Below are 24846 nucleotides of genomic sequence, written 5' to 3'. Positions count from 1 at the left end.
GGTCATGGAGGGCTTTGTGACAACAGCGAGGCTGACGGTGGCTGTTGTGGCAGGAGGAGGAGGAGGAATGCAGCATCTGGATGGGCTCCTTCTGGAGTGCTGTATGCTCGGGCTGTCTCTGAACGTTGGTTGCTTTTGGTTTTTAATTGCACAAAGCAATTAAAACCTGCCAGTTGTTGCTTCTGTAGAAACTGTATGCTATTTGTTTTACGCCAACAGTAGCTGTATTGCTAGTTTCCAAAATTTTGGAAATAATCAGTTGACTTTGGTTAACAAATCTCACCTTGTGGGAGCAGACTTCAGGAGAACTCAATTCTTAATGTAGAAGTCTTCCAGTCTTAGGAGGATTTTTTTGTTTAGCTGTTTTCTTGTTTTGTGTTGTTTTTTTTTTTTTTCTTAAGTACTGGGCTATGGCTATTCCCAGCCCTTCAAAAATTACGTGGGAGTGTGAATAGGAGGCAGATTAAAACACATGGTTGATTGGACTGAATGGGAGTCAGCTGCCCAGCACGAGGCAGGAGCTGATGGGTGGTGATGTGAAGCCAAGCAGAGCTCCTGTAGAGCTGGGGGAGGAGAGAGGTGGTTGAGATACCAAGGCAGCCTTGCAGGATGGGGCAGGCGAGCCTGTGAAGAGGAGTGTGGCTGGGTCAGAGCTGACCGCAGCAGCTTTGGAGGAGCAAAGGGCTACTGATGGTTTAGGCAACCCCCCAAGTAATCCTGTGCATTTTCAGGCCTGCAACATTGCAGTTAGCCTGGTAAATGCTTGAAAACAAGCATAAAATGTAAAAAAATGCACTGTTAGTAGGGTATGGCTTATGAATGTGCGAGTGAATGGATTGAAGCGTTTAGCCCAATCTCACTTTTTCTGGTGTATTTCTGGTTTCGTTGGCTTGATTTTCATTCTTCTTGGAGGGGAGTTAGTTTAATTTACAGATTGACTTTCCTTCTTTGTGTTTGGAGGCGATACAGGTGAATATGGAAAGCAACAGTTAGTAACTCCAAGTGGGATTTCAAAGGCTTTCACTTATTTTTGCACTTTTTTTTTTTTTTTTTTTACCACTAGCCTATATGCTTCAACCCACATAGTAAGTGAATTGTCACTCCTGCCTGTCATGCCCAGCTGTGGTGGGATGGGGTCAGTGGGTGAGGTCCCAGCAGGGCCACAGTGTCTTGTCCCCTCCCTATTCAGAGGCTGAAAGCCATCAGGATTATTGTTGTGAGAAATTAAAAGCCTGGTATTTTAACCTTAACTTAACCTTGACTGTGACCGCACTGCTCCGTGTGCCTGCACAGTGACCATCTTCAGAGTTCATGGAACAATTGTGACGTTATGTCCACTTTTCCTCCAGCCTCGAATACTACGCTGGGTAATTAGCCTTTTATTTTAACTTCTTTTATACATATGCAAAGCCTTTGTATTTTTTCTTTTCTGTTTTTTCATCATAGCTGTTCATTTTCAGTTGTTGCATGGATAATAGTACTGATGAACAAGTATTTAGTCTGACACGTAAAAGCGTAGCTGTGAAGAAAATCAAGCAACAAAAATTACAGTGGCAAAGGTTCCTAAATTATAGTTGTACAGGAAGATTGTGATAAGGAAGTAGTTAAACATTACTATTTAGTCAAACCTGCAACTGTGGCTGGGGCTTCGATTGTCTCCTCCTTTTGCTGACACTTCATTTGTGTGGTTGGTGAGATACTCTTCCTGCTAATAAAGTCCCTGTTTTATTGAACCAAATGCTTGTGGAAGTAAATGGGCGTGTTCTCCCAGATGGTTTTAGGCCAAGTGCCAAACAAATGCTAATTATTTTCACATTTGCTTTTAAAAGAAGTGTTAGGTGCTTGCTATACCTACTGTTTAAAAAAAAAAAAAAAAAAAAGAAAATTAAACAAAACCAAGACATTGGTTAAAATGTCAAAATTAAACAAAATCAATCTGCCCATCTGAGAGCAGATACAGGTTCCATTTGGGTATACTGGAAAGCACACATGACGTAATGTATATGTACATAAAGTAATAGGACTAAACCAGGATGTTCTTGAACAGAAGCGTTAATGTTTGAGCTGACTGCGTGCTTACTACAGCTGGAAGGCGTGACGCTTTATGGCGGCAGCGTGTTTGCTCGCAAGCCTCGGGCCTGATGTGAGCATCGTCCCATGTGTGCTTGTCGGCGGGGTCCAGCGGTCGCTCGTCAGCGTGGTGCTGAGTGCAAGCCGCCATCTCCGAGCAGCAGATCTCGCCTGTAAAGGCTTTTGCTTGGTTTCAGAGCATCGCAGCAGTGATCCGTGAGACCCTGGAGACCAGCTTTCATCCGCAGGGGGTGTGGGACTGAGAAAATGTGCTATGCAGGTCTTCGGCAGAAAGGAGTGAGTAGGGTCCTTTAGGGCAAACTTGCACCTCTCTTCGTGGACGCTGTATTTTTCCCTCTGGAAATTGCCGTTGGGTTCGGAGTCGGTGGTTGGTAATAACTTCCTTCATCTCTCCTCCCAGGCAATTCAGAAAAAGTCCTGAGGCAAGCCAGGTTACCGTGGTTAATTTTGTTTGAGCAGGATGGAGTGCTGTTTGAGGAAAACATGGCCTTCTGCGGTAAAGCTGACTGCCTCCGTGCTTATCTTCGCCTTGATGAAGCTATTACCAAAGGTTTGTTAGGAGAAGAGTTAGGTGAAGGCAGTGGCCTGGACTGAGCAAAGGTTGAAGCAATCAGCGAGAGCCCGGCTGTCAGCAGAATTGCTTTGCTGGAAGTCGCAGCCGAGGCTTTGCACAGCTTTATCGTCCGCCTGGCTTTTAGCCGCTCCTGCAAGGGCGTCCTTCGGCAAGCTGGGGAAAGGCCAAGGGTTGCCTGCCTGCGATTCTTGCCTGCCCTTTGCATCGCGAAGCCGGTCCAGAGCGTGGCCAAAATACTGCAGAAGGGGCAGTGGTCTGTGGTGGAGCCTGAGAGAAATGGGTTTATCCAGTAACTGTGAAGCTGGTCAAGTTGGATCTTGGCAACTTGGCACTCTCTTTCTTTCTTGCCAGAATAGCTCTACTGAGGTTTGGTGGAGTTGCATCCTATTTTTAACACCAAAGCTTGCTTATCTCTAGTTAAACGTGTGGTGTGTTCCATTTGAGAGATGGCGTTTTATCAAATGTCATAAGTGAGCTTTCTTGTTAGAATTAATTCAAACCAACCGAAAAGGTATTCTTCCTATTTAATACAAATTTAGGTGTGCAAAATTCTCGCGTAGTTGGAATCAGCGGAGCTTATTGTCAAAATAAAGAGATGTCAGACTCAGCTGTAGTTCTCTCAACCCAGCATTATGTTTGTCATGTGGTACTTGAAAAATCCATATGTGCCTAGCTTATCCAAGTACTGCGGGTCTTTTACGCCAAGCTAATGTACCTGTACAGGAATATAAACTCTTTTGTGGTTGCCCAGTGTTAAAGCCTGTCCCTCTATGCAGAGATACGATTGCTGGCCAGTATATGTTTTTGCAGTAATGGCAGTCACTGCAACTGTTTCAGTTCTGTCATGTTTATGCATGACCAGATATTGCAATAGGCTGGTAAGAATTTGTTGCAAGGGGAGGGTTCATTTTTCAGTCTTGGGAAGTGGGCTCCATCTAGTGTTTAAATTAAAGATTGGACTCCAGTTCCTTTTCTTGAATGCCCTTGCAGTGTGGTTAAAGGACACAGGGGAAGAATTGCGGTAGGCGTCTCCTTCGCTGGTGATTCTCTAGAATGAGACGTTTCTCGATACAGTCAGTGTGCGAATGGCAGCCTGAAACACCGCGTCTGTCTTGCATATGCACTTGAAGCTAAAATAATCCTTTTATGAAATGACATGCAGCTAAAAAATTCAACCAGCATGGCAATAATGTGATCCTGGAATATTTTGTGGTTGGTTTCTATATATACTTTCACACTATTTGATGTGGCATGTTAGAAACCAGCATGCTAGTCTATAAAATCAGAATTAGAAAGCTAATTGCAGAGCTCTCTTAAAATAATGAATTTTGAAATGTGTACTGGATATTAATATCCAGTCAACAGAATTGTTTTCAAATATGTAATGCTTCCCTAAAGAAGCATGTGGAGTTCTGTCCTTTATTTTCACTGTTTTCTTAATATTTAGTTTTTGTAATTTTTTTTATTGAGATCACATTTTGACCTAATTTAAAGTAAAATCCACAAGTATTTGATAGTTATTGTCTTATGTCTCCAGTGCCCTGATGATAAATAGTGCTGTGAAACAGACAGGAAATATGAAGAAGAAAAAAACCAATTACGTTCAAGGTGGTGTTACTTCACCCAAGCAACTTCCATTTTTTGTTGAAACTGGATCAGAGAAAGTTGAAATACTTAAGACTGAACACAGATTTGCCTTCTCCACTGACCTTTTACACTCCAAACCAAAGAAGTCAGATCTTGGAAGTGGAGTCAGGAGGGCATGGCAGCAAATCTGTGCTGAGGAAAACCTGGGCTGTCTGAGGACTGTATTTAATTATCGGTACAGTGGGGTTTTGTCTGGCTGCGTTTCTTCCTCCTGTTGAAGGGGGACTTAAGCCTGCTTTCCCAAGCTTTTAGCCTGAGCTCTCTGGCACCTTGCAGCCACGCTTTGAGACCACGGAGGGAAGAGGGAGGTAGGCGCTGTGCCCGGGCTGAACATGGCTGCGTGCTGGAGCCACCAGCCCCTGCCTGTCCCCCTCCCTGCGTGGGGACGTTGCAGACCTTCGCTGTGGCTCGGAGGCATGGTGGGGTTGTGTGGTCAGAGGTCAGAGGGCTGGCTGCCCCTCGCCAAGGTGGAGGAGATCCCCGACCCAATGCCCACAACGGCTCTTGGCTTGTTTTCCGCCAGAGCGGTACGGAGCAGGGACTGGGATCCAGTCCCATGTCCTTGGCGGAGAGCCTGTTATTGTTTCATCCGTAAAATATTCGGGGTCTGGGCTTTCCAGTTGACACTCAAGAGCTGAGTGAGGACAAAGTTAATGGGAACCATCTGGTGCCGGGAGGGAGCAGTGAGAGGGTGGCCTCGGCCCAGTGAAATCGTGGAGCCGCTGTGTCAGGGTGCCGGGGTAGCCGCCTGCCCACAGCATGGGGGGAAAAGGGGTCGGGAGCGGCAGCTGAAGAGGGCACCCATGGGAGTGGGGTGAGGGTGGTGGAAACCCCCTCGGGCGTGGGCATCCCTTCTGGGACCGGGAGCTTCCCGGTGCTGGGCTGTGCTGGTTTCACTTGGCTGGGGAAGGCAGCCAGCACTGGGGGGGGTGCTTGGGTGTGTATACATATCCACGCTTTCTAGACAACCCGTAATTTTTTTTTTGCTTTTGAGACACTGGTGTAGTTTGCAGCCTCTGATCTTCCAGTCCCACAGAGGTGCAAACTTGGTCCCTGCTGGACTGCCTGGACTTTTCTTTTTTGCTATTAAATACTGTCTCCTGTAGGCAAAAAAGCATTTCTTTATCTGTTGAATTTTTAAAAAAATTAACACAGTGTTAAACACAGTTTACTTTTCCATGCTACCTAATTTTACATTTCTCCTAGACTGGATGATGAAAGCAAATGTAAGTTTGTGTCACTTGAGACCTCTGGGTCTTACAGCGATCCAGTAGATCACAAGGTGTCTGGTGTTGTTTGTTTTCTTAATTACCTATTTAGAAGCCATGGTTACACTGCAGTTTCTAAACAAATCTGGGAAATATCTGTTTCCCTTAAGTGCTGTAAAAACCCTCTTCTTTTAAACGACGTCAGATTTGGTCCAAATCTAAGCTGCTGCTGTGCCTTTAAAACCTATTTGTGTAATTACCGAACAGAAAGGCAAGACAGTGTTTTTCTTTTTGGAGTGCTTGATAATAGTGTGTCGTCAGCTCAGACACTACTCCACGTACAAACTGGGTTGCATGGTAACCAGTGCTCTACTCCTAGCTGCTGCTAAAATTGACCACAAAGGCTCTATGGGTGTTTTTTGTTGTCACCCACCGGGTAAAAGGATGGAACACCTAGCTCACGTTCTTGCTTTGAATCTGAGAGAGGTGGGCTTTAAATCCCAGCTTGCCACGTCCAGCACCTCTGGTGATTGTGGTTATGGTGTCTCATGGCCAAAGGAGGTGATTTGGTTTGGCACTGCCAGGGGATGGGAGGAGACAGTGTCTCCACAGGGTCATCCCCGTCCCCCAGTACGGCCCTGTGGCAGAGCTGCACCAGTGCCTCCCTGCCTGGTCCAAGATCACTTGTGGTAAAGCTCGGTGGAGGACGGAGAATCACAGAAGCACAGAATGGTAGGGGTTGGAAGGGACCTCTGTGGGTCATCTAGTCCAACCCCCTTGCCGAAGCAGGGTCACCTACAGCAGGCTGCACAGGACCTTGTCCAGGCGGGTCTTAAATATCTCCAGAGAAAGAGAATCCATAACCTCCCTGGGCAGCCTGTTCCAGTGCTCCGTCACCCTCAGAGGGAAGAAGTTCTTCCTCGTGTTCAGACGGAACTTCCTGTGCTTCAGTTTGTGCCTGTTGCCCCTTGTCCTGTCGCTGGGCACCACTGAAAAGAGTCTGGCTCCATCCTCCTGACACCCACCCTTCAGATATTTGTACGCATTTATGAGGTCCTCTCTCAGCCTTCTCCAGGCTGAACAAGCCCAGCTCCCTCAGCCTTTCCTCATAGGAGAGATGCTCTAGTCCCCTAATGATCCTCAGAAAGGCTGGGCTTGGTCATGATGCTGAGCTGCAGGCAAAGGGGTGGTGGCACCAGGGGAAGCTGTTAAACAGCAGATGCTGCTGTGTCCACCAAGTCCCTTCGAGCGCAGGAGAGCTTCAGGTGATGAAGCAAGAGCCACATAGTCCCTCTGCACCACAGAATGGCGAAGTCGAGGGTAATCTGGAGGAGAGGTGCTTTGCTGTACTCGGTAGAGCTGTTGCAGAGTTTACAGCAGCAATTAAAAAGGGAAGCGAAGTCTTGAGAATATGAGGTTGGAAAGGTGGTTCTGGTGCATGAAAATCGGTTCTGGAGCTTTCTGATCCCTTCTGTCACCCTGTTAGGAGAGGAAAGTGCGAAAAGAGAGACAAGGAGTGGAAAAGCAGAAATGATTCACGCTTTCAAATACTGTGGGTCATGAAGATGATGTGGTTAGTCCTGGCCTATTTAACCTGAAAGAAAAAGAAAAGCTATAAATAAAGAGTGGGTGGAAGATGACTGTTTTGGACTCTGTGTTTCCAAGTAAAATTAAGGTATAAAATAATTTATTAGCCGTCTATGTGTTTTCTTTTATGGCAGAGGTAGCAGGCATGCAGTGCACTGTGGAAGTAAATAGGAAGGGTAGGCAGTTGGCATCAGCTAATTGAAGGTCTAGGCAGTGTATCTGGAGAGAAAGAGAATATGCTAATACATCACCTAACTAGATTAAGGGTGTTAAGACGACAAGATCCTTAATTTAGAACAGTATTTCTTGCCTGTGGAAGGCAGCCCGTGATACGGTGTGCTCCTGGCTCTTGACGTTCCTCTGCGTGGTGGACGCAGCACCCGTATGTCACAGTGGGTGTATGTTCACCTCTCTCTCACTTTCTGCTCTTTTCCCCTCAGAAATATGAGCCAGCTGGTTTGGGAGCTGGACCTAGCTGGCACTCAGAGTTTCGCGTTGGTTTTGGTTACCTGACCTGAACTTTCTGCTACTGCCAAGGACTGATGTCTTTGGTAGTTAGGCATCTTTGAGCGTAGCCGCACGACATGTTGGGTCTGTGCCACGGTGGCACATGACATTGGAAATTTATGAACTGGAAACTTGCTGCTAAAAGGACATCCATCTAAACCAGAGAAAGGGAAATCAGGAAGGTGATTTTACTGTCTTGAGATTGGGAGGGCTGCTTTCATGGCCTAAACTGTTGTTTTTATTGTTAAATTACCTTTTTACTCGGGGAAGAGGTGCATCTCTTTACATCCTTCCTTTATAATGTGCCTGTAAAAAATAATGAACAACATTGTTGTATTTTAGCTCTTCTTGCAAGTTTGACGTTGTGAAGTGATTTGCTCTTGGTTCCTTCTGAGCTTAGAGACATTAATGGTTTCTGAGGGAAAGCTGCCTCTAATTTGTCGACATTAAATTGGTAAGAATTTGCATGCTGTTGCTGATGCAATTTCTTCTTTGTCTGACCTCATTCACCTGGCATTAAAATCATATTACTGAATCTCAATTTAAAAATTGCAACGGCTAATAGGGAAAACCTTTGCTTTAAGTGTTTTGTTGGCTTGATGTAATCTGTACCCTTAATGTCCACTGTGGGACTGGATCCAGCTCTTCAGTGCTGACAAGTGCCTTTTAGCTTCATTTATTTATTATGGGGAAAACAATTTAAAAGCTTAGTTATTAGAGCCACTTTTTAAAGGAGAAAGTAATGAAATTGCCCAGTCTGAAGACACAAGTTATACGACTTAATATCTAGCCTTAAATGGCATTGTTAAAGCCGAATATTCCCCATTAAATACACTTGAGGTTCATTTTTGTTACAAAACCCAAGAAGATTGCCTTCTGATATAGAATTTTGTAATGCAATGGCTGAAAAATCCTGCTCTGCTGACGGTGCGCTTTGCAGGTGAGACGTAAGCCCGGTTTCGTTAGCTTGCTTGGCCAGATTGCCTGCGCTGGCACCAAGTGACCATGTGCGTGAAGCCCAAGCATGTTTGCAGCTGCTGTCCTTACAAAAGTAGGTATGAGGTTAGTTGGAGGGTTACTTGTGATCTGATTGCTGTGTAAATAGCAATATAAAACTAGATCAGACCAGACTATGCAAGAATAGCATTTATAATGAGTTTTTTCCTTCCTCACTTAAATTTCTGCTTTGCCCTGAAGTTTATGAAAGGAGAACACCTACTTGAAAGTTCTTGATTCTAGAAAACCAGGAATACGATCTTAATTTGTCAGTTAAAGCATATATGTTCTCACATAAAAAAGTTTTACAACTGTTTTTTTTTTTTTTTGAATACACTACACAACGTTGAATTCCTGCACGTTTGTTTTTCTTGATAATTCTGGTTAAGGAAAGAATTGGCAGCTGGTCAATGGTGGGGAAAAAGAAAGTGCTGAATTAATGTTGTAAGAGGGGAAGAAGAATTTCATTATTTCCAGAGATGATTTTACTTTTTGTGTGATTTGATTGCTTTCATGCTTTGATTTGCATTAACATGCAAATATTTCTTCCTTGCTGTGCTCATCGTTGAAAGAGATAAAATAAATTACAAACAGAAGCGATGAAGACAAATCTTTCTTCTGAAGGAAAATGTAAATGTTATCAGTACTAGGAAAAATTTAAATTAAAAAAGTATGCTTCTTGGAAAAATGCAATAATCAGAGTTTTGAATATTTAAAGATCAATTTTGTCATTACATCAAACTAGCTCAATCAGAGCAGGAAAAACATGGTATTGATAAATGATGATGCCTCCGAGTGAGATCTTTGAGATGTTATTGTCACCAGAGTGTATTTATAGAGCTGCCAGGAGCTGTTCAGTAGTAGCACTGCGCAGGAGTCATATCTTTTTGCCTCCTGGTCTGGCTTATTTCACCTGCCGTATTGGAATGTGCTGAGTATTTTTTAATAGGAAATAAACCATCACTTCTGTTATTCTTGGAAATGAGGACTGCTTCGGTAGGGGGGTTGCACTATATGGCCCACAGAGGTCCCTTCCAACCCCGAACATTCTGTGATTCTGTGACTTCAGTGTCAGTTCTGAAATATGCTGGGATTTTATTCTCTGGAAGAAGAGGGGGGATAAAAGCGTAGGGAAACTAAAGTACCTGATGATGTTCTAAAAAAGGACTTTGGGGGGTGGGGTGGCACTTAACTTTTTCCTGTACTGTATTAAGTCCTGATATCTGCCATTTTATTGTTGAGATCTTATTTTACAAAGGAGATGTTCCTTGTGAAATCTTTGACTGCATTACATCTCAGATAAGCCTGATCAATAACTTTACAGATGTTATAGTACGAATTTGATGGCTTTGCTTGTAAAAATACTAAACTAAATAGTGTGGCTGATGTTACAGTGGTACTGTGCTGTATATTATTCAAATGGATTGCTGCAGTTTTTCCAGTTAAAAAAAAAAAAAGGAAAAACCCCTTTTGCCTGAAGCCTGCTGGCGAGAAGGTGGATGGGAGAAGGGTGTGGGCATGAAGAGAGGTCAGAGTCTGGAGATAAAGCAGGAGATGCAGGGGCCGTGATACGATTAAAAATTGTTAGGCAATGTTCATGCACACACTCCACATTTGCTGAAGACAGCATATGCGAGTAGTTTCGTTAATGCCAAAGGGTGCTCCTGCCTTGCTGCCTGTGTCACCCCTCTGTGTCACCCCTCTGTGTCACCCACGTGCGAGGCTGGCAGCTCTCAGCACAGACGGGCAAGCGGCTGCATGATTCCCTGTGTTTCCCGTTCTTCCCTTGAATCCTCCTTTCTCTAACCTAAACACTATGTTTGTGTTTACCAGCGCATTTCATTTTTGTCTTGCTCTGATTTTTGTGGCTCTCCTGAAGCTGAAGTGGAGGCCTGCAGATCTGTGGGAACTTTCCGGTGGAGATGGAAAAGGAGTTTGAGATGCTCTGAGAAACTCTGCAGAGAAACACAGGCCTAGGACCCCAGGAGCAGCACTGAAAAGCTGGTTGCTCTTTGGATACCTTACTAGAACAGGTCTTCTGAACTGACTGAAAGTTTAATAAAAAGGGTCTGAGACACTTCCCTTGCAACCTCTTATCGTTAGAGGCTGAGAATTTCAAGTATCCCAGACATGGAGCCATTTGGCTTGCTATTACTATTCAGGGTGGTCACCAAAGACAGCTTTCACTGTTTAGCCTCTACAAAATGTTCCCTGCCCTTAATGAATGTCTGACGCCAACATTAGATATGTAGATGACGTTTCATGGGGAGAAGGAAATAATTGCAATGAGGTTAACATTTTTAGTTACTCATTTGTACTTTCCTAATGTTTGTATTTACTGGAAGAGATTTTAATTATTTCATTTTAATACAGTTTGATTTGTTCTTATGTCTGGACACAGTAGAATCCTTAGGTTCTGGCCCGTCATATTTATTCCACAAATTTTTTTTTGTTATATGAAATTTCTCTGAACTCTTGAATAGTAATATGCTGAAGTACAATGGCTTAACTATTATTTTTCTCTTGCATGTGTAACTTGTTAGATAAATGCATTTTTCATCCATGGTAGGGTTACTATGCTTTGGAGTAAGAAATGTACTTTGGCCAGCAACGTGAAGATCTACTCATGTGTTGAACAAATACATCACGACTACTGATGAAAACCTCTTCCCTGTCCACCTCTCCATGAAGTGCTGCTGCTTTCTCCTATGCCAGTTCGCTTCTGGAAATGTCCTTTCTAAGCAGGGTTAAATGGCAGCCTGATGATAGCCCGGTTTTTATTTCGATCACCAAGAGGAATGACGCTAACACACTGCAGAATGCGTCTGGCAGAAAGTGCACAACCGTTCTGGCTTTTCATGATAAATTACTTCTCTCCTCCTCCTATGGCATCAAGCTTTTAGCGTCAAGCTCTGCTGGTCCAGCGTAAGCGCATCCTTCCTCGACTTTTCTTCTTGGCGTCGCTGTCTCCGGTTCATGGTCCAGTTCCTTCCCTCTCTCTTGTTGCTCTGCCTCCGCTTTCACTTGGAGATTTCTTCCAGAAAGATAGCTGATAAAATACTGGGTAGCTTCTTCCCTTTTATGTTTTGTTCTTCTTTTTTTGTTCTAAACAAAAAAAAAAAAAAAATTCTTGCCTGCTGCCCTTCTCTGGATACTCCTCTCTCCTAGCTCCTGTACAAAATGTAGCTGGAAAAGGACTTTGATAGCTGTCAAGTACCCCAAATCCAGGGAATGGCTTTCGTGAGCTGTTTATTTTCCTTAAAGCTCTCCTTTGTGGTGACACCCAGAGAAAAGCAGTGGCTGCTGGTTGTGCCTTTCTGATCTGGGGGTCTGTGGGCTTCTCCTACCTGCCCCACCGTGGTGACTCCAGCGAGCCCTGCCTTGGAGCTCCCTGTGCAGAGGGACGCAGCTGCTGCTGCGCTGTGCAGTGACGTACCTCCTTCTGGTAGTGAAAGTAATAAAGCATGAACAGGCTCTTGCATAGGAGGGAATAGCATTTTGCTGTTACTAATCCCATCCGAACAGCTTTACTTCCAGCAGCAGGATGTTGGGCTCTTGGACACAGAAGCAGAGATCTTTTCTACACAGCCTTTGCAACTTGTGCCATATGCTTTCCCCACCTGGGATGGTGTGCTTTGAGTCTGATTTATTTATTTATTTTTTACTTATTTATTATTATTTTTTGCTAGGGATTTGTGAGGAGGACATTCATCTCCCTTTGGGGTAGGTTGTGCTGGGTAATGAGGTGGGAGACATACTTTTTGTGGAGTATTCCAGAAGGTAGGAGTTCAGCAGAGCCCGGTGGTCAGAGCAGCAGCGGTCAATGGGAGGATGCTATCACGGCACAAGATGTTCAAGAAAACAATCCCATTTTGCTGTTGATTTTCCCAGGGTCCTGTCCCCAGATATCCGTAGGATCCTGGGTGATGTCTGTGGCCTCTTGCCCAGCTGAGCAAGCTTGTCCTTCTTGATACCAACCATCTAGGAGAGATTCCTGCTAGCTAATTATCAGCCTTCAGCATCTCCTCAGCCTTTTTCTGTGCTAAACATGGGAGTCAAAAGTAGCTGTACAAGCAATTTTTGAAAATACTGTGAGAAATTACTTTTGCTAGATGAGTGGCATCTTGGTTATTGAAGCCATTTTTTTGCTTTAACTTCACATTGTGTGCTAGAATTAAGTTTCTTCTACTGGGCTACAATATATATACACATACTAAAAAATAAATCAAAATCAGTAGGAATAGTTCTTCATTATACTAATTAAAAAATGATGCCTTAAGATTCGTATGCTTGAAAGTGATTAATACATGGTACAAATATAAATCGTTTTCTGCTTTGTCAGTTTTGTTCACTTACAAACAGTTTCTGTAATTCTGTGCTGAAATGAGTTTTCCTACCAAGCCTATATTGTAGCAAAACAGATGTTGCAAAATATGAAACAGAAATGCAGATGTATCATCAGTTCATGGAGGAAGGTCCATGGTTGTTTAGTTTTTAAAGAGTTCCTTCCTCCTTCCTTTTTTTTTTTCCTAAACAAGTTTATATAAGGCGACACATGGCAGAGAGATTAGAGTCTTTTACCCCTTCCTGATTCCCCCACCCACCCCAAACTTATAAAACACATGCACAGAGTCCACCAGACGCTTTGGCAGTGACGTTAGTGGAGGTGTTGCTCAGGTTTTCTCGTTGCATTCGGCGGCTGTCACCTATGGTGGCTGCTGAGGAGAGGGCGAGCAGGGCAGTTGGTGGTTATCATCGCTAAGCGCTGGAGGGACAAATGCTTTAGAAATGCCAGGCGAGTCCCAGGCACTGGTGGCTTTGCAGGGGAAGAGAGCTGCCTTTATTCAGCTCTTCAAGCACTGCAGAAACTCGTCAGTCTCCAAAACTCAGTGGGCTGTTCTTAAAGACTATTGAACTCTTTACTGTGGATATTTGGAATAAATACAGCTGTTCAGATGAAAAAAAGACAGTGATCTGTATACATTTTGATCCTGAATTAGGGTCCCCAGCATTAGGGTTTTTGCCCTCTTCCCTCCTTTAGAAATAGTCACGCACGCTGTTTGCAAGTGTGAATTGCTCTCCTGTAATGAGATCAATGGACCTTCACCGATTTACAGGAGTAGAGAATAATTTGTCTCATTGTGCGTTTGATGAGATATAATCTGGGAGGCTATCTTTGCATGGTTGGATAGTAAAATAAACAATAAGAACTAATAAAACATGTCATAACCTCCACTGCTGTGCTCTGGCTGCATATAGAGTGACATGTCATTATGCAAGGGTGGAGCAAAAGCATCCGTGGGTCAGCTCCAGACATCGCCTGAGACACGAAGGCTTTTCTCTTCTGCCCACTTCTCTTGTGCTACAAAGTCTGTTTTATCTGTCAAGGTGGCAGGAGGCTCAGGTTCAGTCTTGGGTTTAGCCCGTGTGCTGGCAAAGTGCAGCTGCTCTTTACGCAGGCAGAACTGATTTTTTCTTTTTTGGTCTAACGGAAGCTCAAATCCTAATGAAGTCTCTTAAAGCGGTACTGGGCTGATGTTAAGGATGGGCATTTAGAACCGTAATTGGGATTTGAAATGAAACCAATCACTTCAAAATTGGTTGTTCCTGCAATTTGGTTGAGTAAGTAATCAATCACCCTTTGACAGCCAGCTGGCTACAGGCGAGGCTTTCTCATTCCTGCGGTTTCGGTGCAGATCCTCAAAACCTCTACCACTTTGACAGCTCTGGCTACTGCCTTTTCCTGCCTGGCACTGGTGTTCCTCTGGGAAAAAGTTAATGTGCTTTCTTAATTGTTTTTTTCCAAAGAAAATATGTTGTAATGGTATTTCCTGTGATACTGCTAAATTATATGTGTTCCATGTCTGGTGATGGTAATTCTGGAAAGGAAAGTGGGAGAATTAAGATAAAACCGATTGCAAGATGTGAGTAAGTGAGGAGTGTACGTTAGTGACAGAAACTGTGTGGCGGTCTTTTTCTGTAGTCTGCTTTAAGAGTTAAATTATTTTTGTTTCTCAAATTTATACATATCTCAAATTAGTAAGGAAAGTGAAGGTATGAAAGTGCTGTGCTGCTAGCCATGTTTCCTGCATATTCTCTTCCAAGTACTCTTTAAAAATACTTTTTCTTATATACAATATTTACCTCCTTTTTATAACATTGTATATAATGAATTAGATAATGTTATACTTCTGGTTTATTTGCGTCTTGCTTGTAGACTTTCCTGGACTGACTTCTTGCTTTGTGCAACTGGTCGTGTTTTTACCAAACACGTTAAGAGGAATGGGCAGAAAATGTCTAAAGGGATGACCTGGAGTGTATAAAATTTCATCCTTATATTGTAAATACTTGGAGGACTATGAATTTTTCACTCCGTAGATGCCACTGGTGAGTAGGGTTGGGTTATCTCCATTCTTAGTAACTGCAGAGCTCTTTTCCTGTTTGTTTTTGCGTAGAGAAGAACTAAATCATGCTTATAATACTATGAAGGCAATGTATTTTACACACTTTGTGGATTAGGAAGCACTCAGGAAAACAAAGATGGCTTTCGTGAGGTGGAACAATCCTGCAGCCTCCTTTCTCAGGAGGCTTGGGTTTAATTTCCAGGCTATGCTACTTCCAGATAACCCTTTTCCTCTCCTCAATTAGCGCTGATTACCAGACCAGAGTGTTTGGGCTGCTCGGTGAGGCCTCCCTGCTGTGAATCGGAGACGTGTTCTCTGATGGCAGTAACCACAGGTGACATACCTGGGGCTGCACGCTGCCGGTGCTTCGCTTGTTCATCCAGCAGCTGCTTTGAAATGGGTTGTGGCAGTGCTGGAGTCTGTGCTGCAGAGCGGGCGCTGGGGCTGCAGGGGGGGTGGTGTGTGAAACTGCTGTGCTTCAAATCCAGGGGTGACATCTCCATGAATCAGAAACATTAACTGGCTTAAAATGCACTGTATTTTGCATGATAACATGGATTCATCTGGTGTGGGATGCAGAAGATGCCCCTTGTCCAGTGACACAAAAACCTTCCTCAGATGCATTACCATGATGCTTGTGACAAAGGCACATTTGCAAAAATCATAGAATCATAGAAAGGTTTGGGTTGGAAGGGACCTTAAAGACCATCTAGTTCCAACCCCCCCGCCATGGGCAGGGACACCTTCCACCAGACCAGGTTGCTCCAAGCCCCATCCATCCTGGCCTTGGACACTGCCAGGGAGGGGGCAGCCACAGCTTCTCTGGGCAACCTGTGCCAGTGTCTCACCACCCTCACAGTAAAGAATTTCTTCCTAATATCTAATCTAAATCTACCCTCTTTCAGTTTAAAAATGGCAGAGGTTCTTCTCATGTGCCAACCAGTGCGGGGTCAGGCCAGCAGACCCTTGCCTCCACGCAGAGCAGGCCTGCAGCAATGTTTAGGCTGAATCTCCTCCAAACTCTGGCCGTGGGTTGCCCCAGGACTTGCTGAAGTAGGTGGGAGCCTCGTGGCTGTCTGGCTCTTGCAGAGGTTTTTCAGTTACTCCGTGAATTTCAGTCATTGAGCAGGACCTTATTTTGCTGCACGCTGCACCAATTTCAAGCTAGAGAGGGGGAAGGTAAGGGCTGGGTTTTTATCCCTTGAGGGAGAGGCTGTGTTCAGGACAGTCAGGACAAAAAAGGCCTTATATTTTTTTTTTTTCCATTATTTTTTATTTAGAATATATTTCACCTCAACACAAATCTTGTTCATCTGCTTTGCAAGATCACGGACAGAAAACCTTGTCCCGGGTTCTGCAGGGAGTTCGTTACTGGTGTGAGTCAGCATCCCAGTACAGCCCTGGCGTCCTTGGTAGGATGCTCAGGGAGCACCCAAGCATGGCGACAGCAGTCTGGAGGAGGATGGACTTGGGACACCGAAGGGGTTTTGTGTGGCACGTCCTCCGAGCAGCTCTCAGGGGGCTGGAGCTTCCCTACCTGCTCTGGTGTCATATATGACTGTGGGGAAAAGGGCTTTTCAGGAAGGTGCTCCCTAAACGCAATGCTTTTGGAGGTTAAGCCTGTTGCCTTGAATTATTCTCAGAAGCTACCCAACTGCTAACGCAAATCTTTTTCATCCTTGGTGATAAGTGGTGTGATCTGAATTTCTGTGTGATGGTTCGGCAGCTGCATTTCTTCTTGTTCCTGACAACTTCCCAAGCCAAGGCTGCGCTCAGAGCACACTGTGATCCTCTGTCTGGCCTTGAAGTTCATCAGACAGTCCAGGCACCTACAGCGTAAAACTATTGTGGGGCAGCTTTTCTCAAGTGCAGCTGAAAACATAAAGTTATTGTATATGAGCATATGAGAAATAATTTTGGGATATGAATAAGCAGGGTTTTAAACATTTTTAGTAAGTTTCATAGACCTATGCTTTTTATGTTGCCTAAAGATGTTATTTTCAAAATCTTTTATGAGAGTGTTTTTTTATCTTTCATGCCTTTGATTTCATGCTGTTTAAGATTTCACAAGTGAATATGCTCTGCTTCTGTGGAAGAAGGTAACACAGGCTCCAGGTGTGATTTCATTCTCTGCAGAGGTAAAGTTAAACCTAGTGATTCCTTACAGGCTTTGCATTAGCCATTCTTCCTTTCTTTTTTTCCCCTTAATACCTAGCTGATGAATTACAAAAGTAATTCAAACTTTGTTTTCCAGTTCTTTTCTTTTTCTGCTGGCAGCTAGCAATTCTTTCGTTGTGATTGCATATCAAATCGCAGCTCCCTGAGGTGCCTCAAAAATAGGTGTGCAAAGCTCTCGTGTTGTGGTGTTCCTCAGGGTTTGCACCTTTAAGTTGAGAATATACTGGTAGATATGAAGTCATTGAGGACTGTTGATCTGAGAAGCCTTAGAAAGATTTGATTTAATAATTAAAAAAAAAAATGAATTACCCCCACCCCTAACTGGTTGCTCAGAAAGTCGTTACTCTGTTGCTGCTTTTTATGCCCTTTGCACAACCTTTCAGAATCATTTGCTTTAGAAAATTGAACAATTAAACACTCTTGACAAAATCAAATTGAAGGCTCAAATAACAGAGGGTGCGATTGTAATGTTCCTGCTGCTAATGAAATGTAATTTAACAAGTTGGTTCAATAATTTGCTTCTAAACCCCAGAGTAAAGTTTCATTCAGTGGCTGTCAAATTTAGGATACCCCAAGCCTTGTAGATGAAGCAAAGAGTGTGTTTATAGCCCATTTACACTGGGAGCCAGGCTGTCAGTGTGGAGCCCCGCCAGCTCGGGCCAGATGAGAATCTGGCTCCATACGGAGAGCATGAGATCTGGGTTTTTTGCAACTAGTTTTTGACCCTGACATTCAATCCAGTAACCACAACTGTAGCTGAATTGCTAGCAGACAGAAATTTTTATTTTTTTGCACGGTAGAAACATGCCAAGCACAGATGACGAGGTCCATGTGCTGTTACAAGTGTCTTCTGGGAGGTTGGGCAGCCTTCTTCCCGTTGCTCTAGCAGAGGGGTAGATAACCACATGCAGCCACCCAACAGAACCCCCCCAGCACAGCAGCACATGGAGCTGTAATGCTCTGGGAAAGGACAGAGGATGAGGAGGAAGCAAAGCTGGCCAAAGCAGGTACACAGGGACGCGGTTAAAGTGTTTTGTCTGAGGAGCAGCAGAACTGCAGTGCCCTTGGCGTGGGCAGGCGATTACATCCCAGCTGAGATCACCAGCAACTATTTTTGTGTGCGGCCACACAGTAACCTTTCTGAGGCAGAAGCCAGCCACGTCACTTACCGGTTCAATTAAATATTGTAGGAACTTAGATGGCAATTAACATCCTAGCATCAATACTTTGCTTCAGTGATGATGGATGGTTTACCTTCCATGAACTTTTTACTTGAGAAACAATTCTTTCTCTTATGTGGGCAAAGTGTCATTAAACGGGAGTCTCAAGGGGATGAGTCAGCTAAATCTGCTCCTTTCTCCAACTTCCTGCTTTTTCTTCATCTTTCTTGTCTAATATTAATTTGCTTCTTTCAGAGACAGCCATTTTAATTGATTAAGTAGACCCGAAATGTTGCTGATGTGTTGCCAACATTTTAAACAAGATGTTCCTTCAAAAAATCATCCAATGGCTGCTGCTCTTTTCAGAGGAGGGGGAAAAAGGAAACCTATCAGTTCGGCATCCTTCACCTTGTTCCCCAAAAGATCAATCATTCCTCCTCACTGGACGTCTGATGCAGCACTTCCGAGCTTGCACCGATTTTTGCATGCCTGCCCGTGAGGGTAGTCAATGCTCCCAGAAGCAATGCCGGAAAAAGTTATCCTACTTCTTCTGCAGGAAGGTGGTTTGGGGACCTTTTCTAATGAAGGCTTTGGGAGCAGAGTTTGCCCTGTGTTACTTGGGCTGCCCATGAAAGCGGTGGATGCTTACCAGCTCCCTGGCTGAGCAGCAGCCAGCTCGACCCGAGGCTTGGACATGAGCTGTTAGGAGGTGTGCCAGGGTTTGAGTCTGGATAGGTGGACCAGCCAGGTGACTTCATGCTCCAAAACCTTTTTCCCGTTAAGTGTGATTCCCGTTCACTGTTACAGGGTCTGGCGAAGGACTGAAGTTTTGAGGGGTTGGAGAGGGAGAACTACAAAAAGCTGCATTAGTGGACTAGGAGGGAACCCTGTGAAGCTTAGCAAAGAACAAATGCGGAGTACTGCACCTAGGCGGGAATAAACCTAAGCGACAGCGCAGGCTGGGGGCTGGCTGCCTCAGTAACAGGAAAGGACCTACAAGCCCTTTCGGTGGACAGGCTGATCATAAGTCAGCAGTGACGCCTGTGGCCAACCACAGACAGAGACCATAGAATCATTTAGGTTGGAAAAGACCCTTAAGATCATCCAGTCCAACCATAAACCTAACACTGCCAAATCTACCACTAAACCATGTCCATAATGACTAAAAAGAGCATAGATTGCACGTTGAGAGAAGTCACCCCTACTCAGCGATGGACAGGCTGCGTCTGGAGTCCTGTGCCCAGTTTTGGGTCCTGCTCCCATGGAAAAAAGACTTTCAGTTTTAGAATAAGGATTATCAAGATAGAAAGGAGGCTGAAGGACAGAGTGATAGACCAAGAGAGGAAGGAAGTGTGGCTTTATTTATCCTGCAGGAGAAAAAAAGGAAGGGGGATCTTATGAATGATTTATAGGTAAGGTGGATCAGACTCATCTTGACAGTGCATGGCAGCAAGGGGAATTCCAGCTAGGTATAGATAAACTAATTTCACATTTGGGACCGTCAGTTATCAACACAGGTTGCCCAGAGAGTAGGCAGACTTGTCCTTGAATATACTCAAAACCTGACAGAACAGAATGCTTGAGCAACCTGATATGTGAAGTTAACCCTGCCCTCAGTAAGGAGATAAGACTTGATGACTTTTAGAAGGCCACTTCCAGTCTGAATTATTCAGTGATTGAAATAAATCCTATGCTTTATAGACTTTTTTGATTTTTAGCAGGAATGATTGCTAGTCTGGTGTTTCTCATGCAAAGTGTTTTTCCACTCAGAATTATTCCCGATCTGAAACACTTAGGCTAACCCTTTTATCTAAAAGGAGTGTGTGCCTTACTGGGAGTGAAAGGGAAGGGGTTTGTTTCTTCCCAAGCCAAAATTAGCTTAACCTTGTTTTCAGGAATGAAATGATAATATATTTCTACCTGTATTCGAATATTTTCATAGTCCTTCCTCACAATTTCTATTTTTCTGGTGCTTTCCGGCAAAGCCTATTTCCCTGGCAGGGTGCGTGGCTTTTCGGCAAGGCCATTCTGCATGACAACTCTGTGTTCCATGAGGATTTAAACAAGTTGTTAAGACCAGGGCTGGATGGAAGGAAAGCCTCAGAGCAGAGAGTGAGACAGGGATAAGAAGGTGGGGGAAAAGAAGGGAGCAGAACAGAAACAAGTCAGAGCAAGGGACCGGAGGGTGGCATCTTTGCCTTGTCCCGCGTGGGACTTGTTCAGTGATGTGATTGAAAGCCAGCCAGCCTCCCATTTACTGTTTGCAGAAGGGCTGTAATAGGTGGGACAAGGCGATGCAGGCAATGAAATAGCAGCCTGGGCTGGACTGATTATTCAGTCCTATCTGTTGCCCCTGAGTTCCCTAGTGATGCTATGGCACTTGATAGGATTTTTCCCTCTTCTGAGATTTGAACTGAGATTTGAGAATCACAGTGCAAAAATGATGAGCTGTAGCTGAAAAATATTGGGATTGTGCTAGAAGATACCAAATGGTGTAAGCTCTCTTCCCTGGGTGGCACAAGTTGGGCATCCCAAGTTGATGGATGCTTTTGACTTTAATGTGCGTGGCTCAGTCTCCTGGGTAAACTGGTGGCTGGAAAGATGGCGATTATCGGTATTGATGGCTATTCTTGCAGTGCTCGTTTGTCAGTGTTAAGCACTACAGGAAAGCATGTGATGAAATTGATAATTCTGTCTTCATAGCTTAACTACTTACATATTTTTCACCCCTTATGCTGGATGAGGCAACAGTTCCTTCCTGCCCCCCCCAAAAAAAAGAGGGGGGAGGAGGGTTGGAAATAGTGCACTGGTAGAAGGCAACTTAATTCTGGCATTTGTTAAGTACTGAATTCCATAATATCAATGTTAATTTAATATATTCTGGTGGGTAATTTTACCTATAAAACTGTATTTCTATTTCAGTTCTGCCAATTTTCTGTTGTAAAAGTTGGCCATAGCGAAATGTTCCTCTGGAGGTTATCAATCTGTTTACATCCTCAGCGTTTTCTGTGTAAAAGGAGAGCGCCACAAATGTCTTTGCCCTGTCCATTTCCCTCAAAGAAAAGGAAAAACAGTCTTTCAGAAGCCTGAAGGGCCTTTCTGCTGCATGGGCTTCCACCATCCCTTTCACCCTGCTGACAGCAAATACGTATTTCTGCTGCATTTTGGCTCCTGCTTGTGATACTGTTAGAGCCTTTATTTTTAGAGTTGCTATCTTTTCTCCTGCTGCCATATCTGTCTGCAGAGTATTGCACTCCTGCCAAGTTACACTTGCTCTAGACACAACATAAACAAAATTGCATGTAAGAAATGTGAAGTTGCTTGGATTCACTGTGAAAAGTGGTTTTGGTTTCAAAATAATTTCACTTTAGCCTTGTAGCTAATCTTAATCCTGGCTGTCCAAAACAAGGATTATCTGTTGTTGATGTGTGCAGGGTATAGCGTGCTTTAGGTCTTACTGCTGCTGGGAGTTCTGAGATGCTACAGGAGAAGAATTAATAATGTTATGTATGTATATCAATAGAAAAAGCTTTTTCGTTTTCATACTGACACCTGAAAATGATCACTAGAACTTTTAAATAAATTAGAGGAGAAAAAAAAAATAGGAGAAAAATATTTATCTATCTTTAAAAAAGGTGGCCCAAATAGTAGATGGTACTAAGGACAGGAAAGATTTTATTCAGTGTCCTCTGAGGTCTGTCTTCATCCCAACACCTTTAGTTCTCCAATTAAGACTATCATGCAAACCACAAGGAAATTTTAGGCAGGTTGTGAGAAAGTGAAATACTTATGCTTGAGGACACATTACTTTGATGCTAAGAAAAGAAAAAAGAAAAAAAACTGCAAACAACTTTGGCTAGTGTTAGTTCAGAAACCGCCTGTTTTCAGTTAGCTCTGAGAACCAAATACTTTGAGGCTGAAATTCAATAACGTGTGTTACTCAAACATTGCTTTGATGACTTTTTTTTTTAAATTGTGGAAGAGTCACAGAAACAGAACTGAATTGGTAGTTTGGATGGGTCTTGCTATCTGATCCAGTGCTGGCGTAGAAGGATGTAGCTGCACATCACAGCCATTATGGTAACAGACCTGTAGATGTTATGAAAACACATGTACAGTTTAAAAACCCTTTAATTTGAGAGACATGGAAATAGCTGCATATAATGAAAATGTTGGTTTTATTCCTGCCTCTCTTCTGTCTTGTGTAGGACTGCCTGGTATCTGGTGGGACTAAAATGGTTTGGCTTTCCCTTATCTAGATAGTGCTCTGCAGTTGGGAGACAAACGTGGTGCTGCAAGCAATGATGAAGGGAAGGAATTTGATTCATTAATTGCAAAGCAAGGCACAGATGAGCTCTAGCCCAGAGGACCCTGGCTCTCGGGGGCGCATGGAGCTGCACAGTTGATGGGTGACGTTCTGTTCTAGGACATGGTAGAATAAAACAAGCTCCAGAGAGGAGGTCCCAGACTGCTCTGATCCTGTGTCAGTGAGCCCAAGAAAACGTGATGCTATCCTTGATAACATTCGGAGCAGTGTCTCGCAGTGATTTAAAACAAACAAACAAAAAGGATTATGTGGCCATTCATGTGAATCTGTGAGTATTGTTGGTGTTTTTGCTGGCCTGAATGACTTGCCGAGTCATTTCTGAAGCTCCTGGCAGAGCTGTGCCCTGCTTTCCCCTCTCCTTCCCAGCCCGCCGCCCTGCCGAAAGGATGCTCTGTGCATGCCTTCTGTCTGGGGCAGGGGACAAACCGTGAGCGTGGGAGAGAGGAATGCTCCAGACTGTCCATTTTGCAAGTTCTCTTCTGCAAGAAAGGATTGGTGTGGCAGGGTCAGTGAAAACTCTGGCTGCTCTGCGTCTGCTCCCTGTGTGCCGAGATAAGATACGGTTGTGAGGCAGCCTGTTTAAACATATTCTTCATAGTTAGAGAAAAATATGGATATAGAAGAGGGAAAGACAGGGATGTGTTATGGTCTGGTTCTGCTCTTGTAGCACCCGTTTAAATTCCCATTTATATTTTCCTAATACACTCATCTCCTTTTTGCCTCAGAGCTATTTTAATTGAATTTTCTTGTTCCGCCTGCCATTTAGCTGCGAGCTGCCCTGACTAAAACCAGTTTCAATGCAATAACAAACCAAGCTGTTTCACTAAATTTCCAGCGTTAAAAGCAGCTGACCTTCATGTGCTGCTGGGAGAAAGGGAGGGGTGTAATGGGCCTCATGCTGAGTGCCGCATGCCAAATCAACTTGTGCACATAACTTGTGTGAGAAATTATTGTAATTGCACGAACTACCCACATTAAACACAGTTGCTGTCTTTTCCGTGCGAGAGTGTGTGTGTAATTTTCAAATATTGACTGCATTGGAATTGAATTATCAAATGGGCTGTAATCATATGCTAGAATACATTTGGAATGATTATGTATTTTGTAATAATTACTTCATCACTAGGCATAACATAGCTGTTTCTCCTGACTCTGCTTTTTTCATTTATTTTTTTGGGAAAAAGGCAATTTTAAAATTCATTAGTGAACACAGCATCACTACTATTGGGTAAAACACAAGAGGATGGAGTAAAAATTTAATTTCCTGTAGTACATATTTATACAACTGTATGGGTATTAAAATTATCTTTGTCTAGTTTGTAAAACCGAACAGTCAATCAGTGCACTGTTTCCCTTTGGCACTGTATTTCTGTTGGATTTGTTGGGCCAACTGCTTGACCCCCAGGAATATCCGACTGGGCAGGGCAGGGACACCTCTTACATCATTAAACTGATGAGTTTTCCCGTCTGTTTCAGTGGTCCAGGATTTCACCCACTGAGTTGTTGAGATTAGACCTGTTCTGTTGCAGGGGGAGTATCATGTTTGCTTGTGCAAAACTACTGTGGGAGATGATATAGATATAACTGATTTTTTCACCTCTGCTGTACTCTCTGGGACTCCTGATAGTCTGTTTCAGGCTCCTGGTGAGCAAATGATAAGGTTTTCAAACAGAGGTTTAGAAAGTCTCTGTTGCTTCTCAATGGTTTGGTTGGAGAAGAACGTGTGAAGATAAGGCCGTGCAGTAGCACTGGCAAAGAACCTATGGGCGAGAAGGCAGAGGGGCTGCTTATTTGTGTGTTTTGTAATGCTGCTTTAATTCTTAGTTTTATAAATACCACAGCTGTTCAGGAAGAGAAGCGGTCTTGTGGAATCCGATATAGTTCTGCCCAAGAGCAGAATACGCAATAGGAAATGGGTATGGAGGAGGCAGGGCTGTTCCAACGTGCTCAGGTTCAGTGCAGCTTTCAAACCAGCTTTTAAACCTGTTCATTTAAGCAAACTGCTTGGTCTGACTCTGGTCATGAAAATCCTGCTATTGCTTATAATAACGTGGGGATAGCACCATCTAAAATCAGTTACTTAAAAACATCCTAGATGTTGAAATAGGTTGGCGCATTCTCAGTGCAGTGATGAACGCTTGGACAAAATGTCTTGATTTGTTTTTCC

The 24846-nt window shown here is 43.8% G+C and overlaps 1 protein-coding gene across 1 annotated transcript in view; it reads left to right on the top strand.

Moving 5' to 3' along the window:
* The window catches only part of EPB41L3 (erythrocyte membrane protein band 4.1 like 3), a 150953-nt gene that overhangs the window by 9237 nt on the left and 116870 nt on the right, over window positions 1-24846 (top strand). The gene's annotated exons all lie outside the window — the stretch shown is intronic.

The sequence above is a fragment of the Opisthocomus hoazin genome, chromosome 3 (assembly GCF_030867145.1).
Source record: "Opisthocomus hoazin isolate bOpiHoa1 chromosome 3, bOpiHoa1.hap1, whole genome shotgun sequence".
Classification (NCBI taxonomy): domain Eukaryota; kingdom Metazoa; phylum Chordata; class Aves; order Opisthocomiformes; family Opisthocomidae; genus Opisthocomus; species Opisthocomus hoazin.
This window is presented reverse-complemented; position numbering and strand designations above follow the sequence as displayed.